Source organism: Ambystoma mexicanum, chromosome 4p, assembly GCF_040938575.1.
Source record: "Ambystoma mexicanum isolate Mex_15411 chromosome 4p, UKY_AmexF1_1, whole genome shotgun sequence".
Taxonomy (NCBI): domain Eukaryota; kingdom Metazoa; phylum Chordata; class Amphibia; order Caudata; family Ambystomatidae; genus Ambystoma; species Ambystoma mexicanum.
Genome location: NC_090927.1, coordinates 1,156,029,847 through 1,156,038,622, shown reverse-complemented (window position 1 = coordinate 1,156,038,622; position 8,776 = coordinate 1,156,029,847).

Sequence of the window (8,776 nt, the reverse complement as noted above, 5' to 3'; positions counted from 1 at the left end):
ATATTTCGTAATGAGCATTCTTTTTTTCCATGTTTGCGCTTTCATTGTAATTTTGTTGTCTGGTATCTCATTACTGTTTTTGCAAATGAGATGTATGTTCAAATCACTGCATATGATTATTTCTCTGTTCGGGTAGTGGATTCCCAGATTGTCTATTCCAGTAAATATTGCATCCATAAAGGAATTGTTATTGATTGCTGTAGGATTCCAGTATGTGTTGAATATGCATGCGATCTTACTAGTCTGATGTTTATTTCTTTAATGAATCTCTTTATTAGGAGTGGAAATAATTTTCACACTCACAATTTGGACAAAGGAATTCAAATTATTTGTTTCTATGACGGTTAAGTTAGTTCCAGCTCTAATCATTGTTTTTTTTTTTTAAATATGTTTATTTATAGCAAGGCAGTATAGGTTACATACAGTATCGGATGGCAGTGTAATATAGCAAAGAAGAGATTTTGGCTTTGTGTCCCTTTCCCCCCATCATTCCGGTTTTCCCGGGCCAGAGATTCAGTCTATCACCCCCGCCTGGTGCGTACTCTCCTGGTCCCTCAGGGCCCAGCGGGCGTTGATTGGTTTGAACGTCATTGCGGGAAATCGCTGATCATAGTCCATCACTGGGGCCCATACATTCTGGAAGCGGTGCAGAGTCCCTGCTCTCGCTGCGGTGACCTTTTCCGCTATTAAGATGTCCCACAATTTTCCCCACCAGTGGGCTAGGCAGGGGCCGTCTTGTGACTTCCAGAAACGGGCCAGAACTGTCTTGCCCGCCAAGAGGCATTGTGTGAGGAGCTTGGCCCTATTGCCGGAGCGGGGGTAGATTCCGGGGACCGGGATCCCCAGTAGAATTGTCTCAGGGTCCAGTGGGAGGGCGGAGCCGGTGATTTGTTCAATGGTTGAGAGACACCTGGTCCAGAATTGCTGGATCTTGGGGCACGTCCACCACATGTGAAAGTAAGAGCCCGGTTGACTGCAGCCTCTCCAGCAGGCGGGGTCCACTTGTGGATTCATGTGGTGGAGTCTGAGAGGGGGGTAATACCAGCGCAGGGTGAGTTTGTATGCACATTCTTTGTTGGTGACGCAGGTGGAGGAGGAGTGGGTGCGGGACCAAATGTCTACCCAGGTTTGGTCATCAATCGGATGGCCTAGGTCCGCCTCCCACTGAGCCATGGATCGAGTTTTTGCCGCCAGAAAGTCCCTCGAGAAGCGTCTATATATGGCTGAAGTTCTTCCTCTAGCCGGCAAATCCGCGAGAGTAAGCTCCAGTGGAGTCGGGGGGCGAGTTGCCGCCTGGAGGGTCTGGGGGTGTGAACACCAGTGGCGGAGCTGGCAGTATGTGAATCTGTCCCTCTCTTGGAGCCGAAAAGTCTCCTTGCACTGTTCGAAGGTCCGGGGTCTGTTTTCGGAGTACATCTGCCCCAGGGTTTCAAGGCCCCCGTTTATCCAGTTCTGGAAGTTGCGGGGGAGAGATCCCGGGGAGAAGTCGGGGTTGTGAAAGATCGGCGAAAGGGGGCCCCGGCCCCTCGGGATTCCCTTCTGCTTTAAAGCCCAGTCCCAGGAGCTTAGGGTCTGCTTCGTTGTCAGTAGGATGTCCTTCCAGCGCGCCCTGAGAGAAGGTTGGATGTGAGGGAGGAACCGGAGGGGGAGCGGAAGCTGGGCTTGCTCCAGTTCCACCCATCTGGGGCGGGCCGTGTTCGACTGCCAGGCGTGTAGATGTGACAGTTGCGCAGCTGTCCTATAGGCCTGCAGGTCCGGGACCCCTAGGCCTCCTAGCCTGGCGTTACCAATCAGGGTCTTGTGGGGGATCCTGGCTTTTTTGCCTTTCCATATGAATTTCGATATCTTCCTCTGTAGGTCGTGGAGGGCCTGGGCCGGGAAGGGCACCGATAGGGATGAGCAGGCATAGAGGAACCTAGGGAGCAGGTTCATTTTGACGGCTGTGATCCGGCCCATTAGTGAGATCTCTTGCGTGGTCCAGCGCTTCAGGTCCCCCTCCAGCTCCTTGATCAGTTTGGGAAAGTTCGCCTGATAGGTCTCCTTTGGGTTCGCTGGGATGAGAACTCCCAGATAGGGGATCGAGTGGTCCCTCCACTCGATCGGGCACAGATCCGTTAACGCCTCTTTTTCTTCTGGGCGGAGGCCGATTCCTAGGGCCACTGATTTGGCGAAGTTGATAGTAAAGCCGGTGACCTCCCCCAACTCCTTTATTTCGGCCAGGGCGTGCTTCGCTGAAGTACTGGCTTCCGTAAGTGTCAATAGTACATCGTCCGCGTAGAGAGCGATTTTGTGATGGGACGGGCCCACCTGAAGTCCCTTAATGGATTCATTCCGCCTGATCTTCTGGGCGAAGGGCTCCATTGTGAGGGCGAAGAGTAGGGGTGACAGCGGGCAGCCCTGCCTTGTCCCACAAGACAGAGGTATCGGGGCTGAGTGGGCGCCATTGATCCTAAGGATGGTTTTGGGCTGCTTGTAGTTCGCCAGGATCATGGCTTGGGCTGTGGGGCCGAACCCAAATGCTTCCAGGGTGCATTCCAGATAGGACCAATCGACTCTGTCAAAGGCTTTGGTTGCGTCCAGGGCCATTAAGGCGAGGCCTTGGGAGTTGCGGTGGGCAATGTTCACTAGGTTCAGAGTCCGCCGGATGTTGTCCCCTGCTGCTCGGTGAAGAATGAAGCCTGTTTGGTCGGGGTGGATTATTTCCGGGAGGGTAAGTGCCAGGCGGTTAGCCAAAATCTTCGAGTACAGGTTGGCGTCGATATTCAGTAAGGCGATGGGTCTGTATGACGCCGGATCTCTCGGGTCTTTCCCCGGCTTAGGAAGGAGGACCGTCACCGACTCTTGCATCGTGGGGGTCACAGATCCCGAGACCTGGAAAGAGTTGAAAAGGGCCACCATATGGGGGATAAGTTGGAGCTTAAATATCTTATAGAACCTCGGGGAGAATCCGTCTGGGCCCGGGGCCCGCGATTTGAGGGCCTTGATGGCTTCGTCAACTTCTTCATCTGTTATCGGGGCTTCCAACTGCTCTCGTGTGGAATCTGAGAGACGTGTCAAGGCTGCGTTCCGCAGGTATGCCTCCTGCCTGGACCGATCTCGCGGGGGTGCTGTCATGACCTGGGTTAAGTGGTCCGAAGCTAGTTGTAGTTTCGACTGTTCGGAGTGGTGTATCACCCCCCGTGGGTCTCGGAGCCCTATAATTGTGTTGGTCTGTCTCGTTTTAGCTAGCTTGGCCACCAGTAATTTGTTGGCCTTGTTGCTTTTGGCATAATAAAATTGTTTGGTCTTCGCCAAGAGTTGCGCAGTGTGTTCTGCATAGTGGGCCTCCAATTTCTTCCTGGCCGAGCGGAGCGCTCTCTGTGTTCTGGGAGACCAGCCACTCTTTTTCTGGGCTTCCTCAGCTGCTCGCAGGTCCTCCTCCAGGGATAGGCGGATCTGTTTCCGGTTTCGATGGTATGCTACGCCTTGGGCTATCAAGGATCCCCTAACCACAGCTTTCATTGCATCCCAGTTATTGGCTAGAGAGAGCTCTAATCATTGTTAATAATCCTGCTGATGGCTGTCCTTTGTGTCTGGTAATTGCAGGATTCATGAATACAGTGTAGCCGTCACATATCGGATGTTTACTTATCCATGTTTCCTGCAAACAGATTAAGTCTGCAGTTCGCAATTGCTGATTATGATTTTCGAAGATATGTACATGTCCCCTCATGTTCCAAGTGGTTAGTTCACAAGGCGTAGTTGTACTACAGGCATTATGTTATGCTTTCCTAGTAGTTTTATTGGTATTCCTCTCGGTATAGATGCTTTGTTTGCAAATATGTCGATTTCAAAGATCTCTGCTTGTCCATCTGCTGCAGCTTTGTGTTCACGTAGTCCCTTCTAGTTCCATTTATATTTAAGTTCTTATGTATTATTTCAAATTCTAAGGTTTGAAAAGATTTTGTAGCTTCCTTTATGATAATGGCTGTATGTGGGGAATTTAAATTAACTGCAAACTGATCTGTGTCTTCTTCATAGAGGAATTCTACTGTTTTAAGGTCTTCTGACTCTATCGAATGCAGTTTTGGTATTGCATTAAATAAGCTTAAGACGTTAGTTCTATTCAGAACAAGGTCTTCTCGCTTCCACATAGATCTGATATTGATAATCCTGGCCGAATATGAACTTCTAGGATTGTCAAATATTGGTATCTGAGATGACAGATATTCTTTCTCTCTGTATATTGGATTTCCTGTGGTACAAGCATGTGTACTTATTGTTGTGTTATTCTCGCTTAAGGATCCCAAAGAAGTTTCTAGCTCAATATCTGAAATATCTTCGCAGGAGAGAGTTATATTGTCTTTTAATGATAGATGATAATTGTATTTGTCCATTGTGGTGTTCAGTGAAGTACCTTCATCTATCACAATATATTCCTCTACTAGCATAATCGAGTTTTCTCCCTCTTCATCTAGTGTATAGGTTGACAGTTCATCATGATCTCCCTTTGAAGTGTTTCTTGTTCAGTTAATCTCTCGGCTGGTGGTGTTAACGTTGAGTTCTTTTCGCTAGTCATACTCAATGTTTTTCTTTTTGAACATTTTTTTGTTTTCCCTCGTCTTTTCTCTTCTGAGCTATTTTTGGGGACGGTAACTTTATATTTCTTAAGAAGGCACGGGAGCCTCTTGTCTTAGCTTTAGCTCTTAATGGTTTATTTTTTTCCTTTTGTTCAGATGTTTTCTGCTTGGTCTTGCTTTCTATTTTCAATATTTTCTGAGGGTCTTCGAAGATGGAAAAGGTAAGTTGTTTCTCTTCCTCCAAGCTTTTAATCTTTTGATTCTCAGTCTGTTTCTGTAATGTGTTGACTTTAACAGATAGTTGTCGTTGTTGCATCAGTATGTTATCGTGTTGTACCTATTTAGGTTGTTCTTTCTTTTTTCCATTTTCTGAGTTGTTTTCTCTATTTTACCCCACTTTTCATCTCTTTGATCTGTTTAATGCGCCATTACTTGGTCACACAGCCTATTCTAGCAGTTTCTGTTCTTGTCGTGTTGCAGGTATTGTATTGTACTTAATAATGTAGCTGCCATATCTTTTTTTTCTCTTCGGTCAGCCCTCGCAATATCAAACAGCCTGGCCTGCCACTTGGCCAATGTCTCTGCTTCGCTATCTAACCTTGTTTGTATGCGAGTTATAAATGTCTCTGTTTATTTGTTATGTGTGTATTTGTTTTATTATCTTTCATTGCGTCATTATGCGCTTCAAGTAGTTTTAAGAATGGTGTCAGTGCAAATGTGGAAGCAGCCAATAACTAATTTATTTTGTAAATCCAGCATGGCCGTTGGTATTGCTTGATGCTGCTCATTTGCATTTTTCTGACAGTAACAATATCCACAAGTCAATGTCGTCGTTATTTTTATTTTCAGTTTTTTTTATCCTGTTCTTTAGTATTTTCTTCATTCTCATTTATTTGACCTTGCAGCTGTCTTGTACTACGCTCATTTTTGTTTCCAACCGGTGAATGTGAAGTTAGTGTCTTAGTTCCCATATGTGTCTGTCTATGTTGCATTTCCTTCTTGATTTGTTCTTTCAGTAGTAACTTGGTTTTTATTCCTTTTTATAGTGGCGTTGATGTTAACTTCATTGTATCATTTGCTGTTGTGTTGGGTCTATTTGTCCCAAATATTTGGTTCCACATAATGGACTCAGTCTCCGTTATGTCTAAAGATAGTCTTGCTACTCTGGATTTCTCAGGCTGTATGTTCTGGGATATGGTTTGATTTTAATTATTTTGGCTGTTATATCTCTGCTGGCGTTTGATTTTTGCTTGTTCAGCTCGAATTCTCAATGTAGCCAACAACGTCTCATTGTTTTCTTTATCATTTCTCTCCATGTGCTCTGGTAAGTGTTTCATTTTCAACTCCTGGAAATTTCAAGTATTCACATGTAGATTGTCTTTCATACAGTCTTGATTCGTAGGAGTTTGTAAGTTGCAGGCATTTGTTGTTTTTGTCTCATTGTTAGTGCGGTTTCCATTTGTTTGGCTGATTTTGCTCCTTGCTAAACTTTCCTGTCGGCTCCATTGTTACTCGCATACTGTTGGTTTCTTCTGCTATGCTGTTTTCACTGTCTACATGTGATAATAGTGCCTTGTTCTGGTTTCATTTTGAATGTTCATTTCTGCCATGCGTTTCCTCCCGCTCCACTAGTGCACCGCCTTGCTGCAAAAAAAGTATGTTTTTTTTCAGCCTTTGCACAATTGCGATTTGATGATTGTATCCGTCTGTTTTTCCGTTTGTTGTAACGTTGACGGTTCATTTGATACTCTGCATTTCTTTGTTAATATAAGGTCCAGGATTATTGATGTATTTAAAGGTGCTTCACTTGCCCTGTTTTTCTTTGTTTGATGCTGCGTCTTTGGGCCGGTTGATGCGACCATTATGTGCCTTTCTGAATTAACTTGTAGCAGCCACGCAGGTTGTAATATAACACACTGCTCTATAGCTTTGTTAGCTTTCATCAGTTAAGCAGGTTATTGTTTTAGTGTTCCAAGAGAGTCTCCCAATCCAAAGAAATTACTGGTTATAACAGTACAATGTCATTTCATACTTACCTTGCTCTGGATGACCATAAAACTCTCCGTCCGCCCCGCGGTGCGAATGGTCTTTTGAAAGTTTTTATTCCTCCTCCCTCTCAGTTCCAGCTAGACAGCGAGAGGGGACTGTTTGGGAAACAGTAAGAGGGAATTGTTGTTTCTGTAGTTCTAGTAAGCATTCCAAATCACACACAGGTTGAAATCCAAATAGAGTGGAGTACAATCCAAGACCGGTCACAGCTAAAGTCTCCACAAGGTACACAAGACCATAAGACTCTCCGACCGACTTTCTCAGATTGTATTTATGTAGAAGGAAGAAGTTTTTCGTCAGCAATCACCGCTGACGAATGTCCGCAGTCCAAAAGCAGTGCTAACAGCACTAATGCGTACTCTGATGTGCTCCGCGCCTTGTCGAAGGTTTTTTTTTAAATTTGTGTTGGACATTTCGTTGTACATCGTTTCCCACCCAACTAGGTCCGTCGGGAAACATCAAACACTAAAGAAATATCCTTGTAATGGATTGTGTTCTCCCACAGTTTCATTTCTTAGATATATTCGTATCCTGCTTTGCAGTCTTGGAAATATTTTGACAGCAGGGGGTGAGGTGCGGCATTGTAGTCTATGTCCCTCGACGGTTTCCATTCCCACATCTGGGCGTGGCGTGGATGATCGTATCAATAGCATGCACTGCGCCTGTTGCCTCAGTTCTGTTGTTCTCCAATCACAGCAAGCTCTTGGAACATTTTGGCAAAGGTCTTCATATTTTTAAATCTTTCAGTGATTTTATCACAATGTCTATACCGAAACCAGGCTTCAAGAGATGTGCGGACTCTGACTCGAAGATGTCCATCACCGATCTGCACAGGATTTATTGTTGGTGCCTCGTCAAAGATCATGAAGTCATCGAAGGAGGCTCCTGCCAAAAGATGAACAATAGGCATTGAAGCAGAGAAGGTCAAAGCTCGCCCTACGTCGGTCGGTTTCAAAATCTGTCTTCTACACCTTCGAAAAGGAAATCTTCCAAAATAGGAGTTCAACCAGAGAAAAGTCTCTGGTAAAAGGCCCAAGAAACGTTCCAAACGTTCAAAGAAATCAACATACAGGAGTGATTCCCGTCACTCCTCCATCTTCACGGACGAAGAGTAAAAAATGACGCCATCATTCGTCTTCGGATTCCTCGCCTTATAAACATCAGGTACGTTTTCCCAAGAAGATTGCGTCAGCAGCAGAATGGGAAATTTTCCATGAGAGAATGTTGGAGGTATTTTCAAAGACGGCTCCTCCTAATCTTTCAAAAGAGCCAAAATAGGCTAATGATCCCACTGCATCCCCCAATACCAGCAGGGAATGGAGTAAGGCTTTGACAGCACACAAGAGCCTGAGTCCGAAGGCCTCCGATATGTCTTCTCAAATGATGTTGACATCATCGACCGTGCTGAGATTGCATCGAAGCCGAAGGCATCAGTTACAATCATAACATAAAAAGCCCATAACGCATCTTGTGCACTAGCAATATACACCTACACATTGTGGAATGTGATTGCCCAAGCTGAGGAAAGCATTCCTGAAAGTGCGGTGCAAGGTGGTTTTAATAACATTATTAATGATGGAAAAGAGGCTACTTGCCAATCCCTTCAGTCAGTGGGCCTCATTTAGAGGCTGCTGGTCTGGAAACAACGGTGGCGGTAAACCCGCCGCCACCGTTGTTTCCGGACCGGCAGATTACGAGTTCTGCAGACAGAAGGTGTCACTCTCATCAGGTCTGACCTGGCGGGAGTAACGCCACCTGCCTGCAGACAGAAATGGAAACACCGGCTCCGTCACCGAGGGAACCAGTGTTTCCATTGTCCCCATCCCCATATGGATTAATGGAATTCTGCCTCCGGAATTACTGGGTCCCCGGGGTTGTAATGCCCCGGTGATTCCGGCAATCACAGGGGTGGTAAGTCACTACAAGTCCAGTTTTTCCGGCATGGCTACCGCCGAACTCGTAATGAGGCCCAGTGAAAGAAACACAAAAATTAGTATTTTAATCAAAAAACCATAACGAATTCATCAACCAGTAGCAATTAGCCTACTTAATTAAGAATGTCCAGGTGCTAGTGTCAACACCACATTATTTATTCATGCAAAAACAGTGAGGCACATGATTCTACTGCACACATAAAACTAGAAATAAAATATTGAATAGAAACGAAA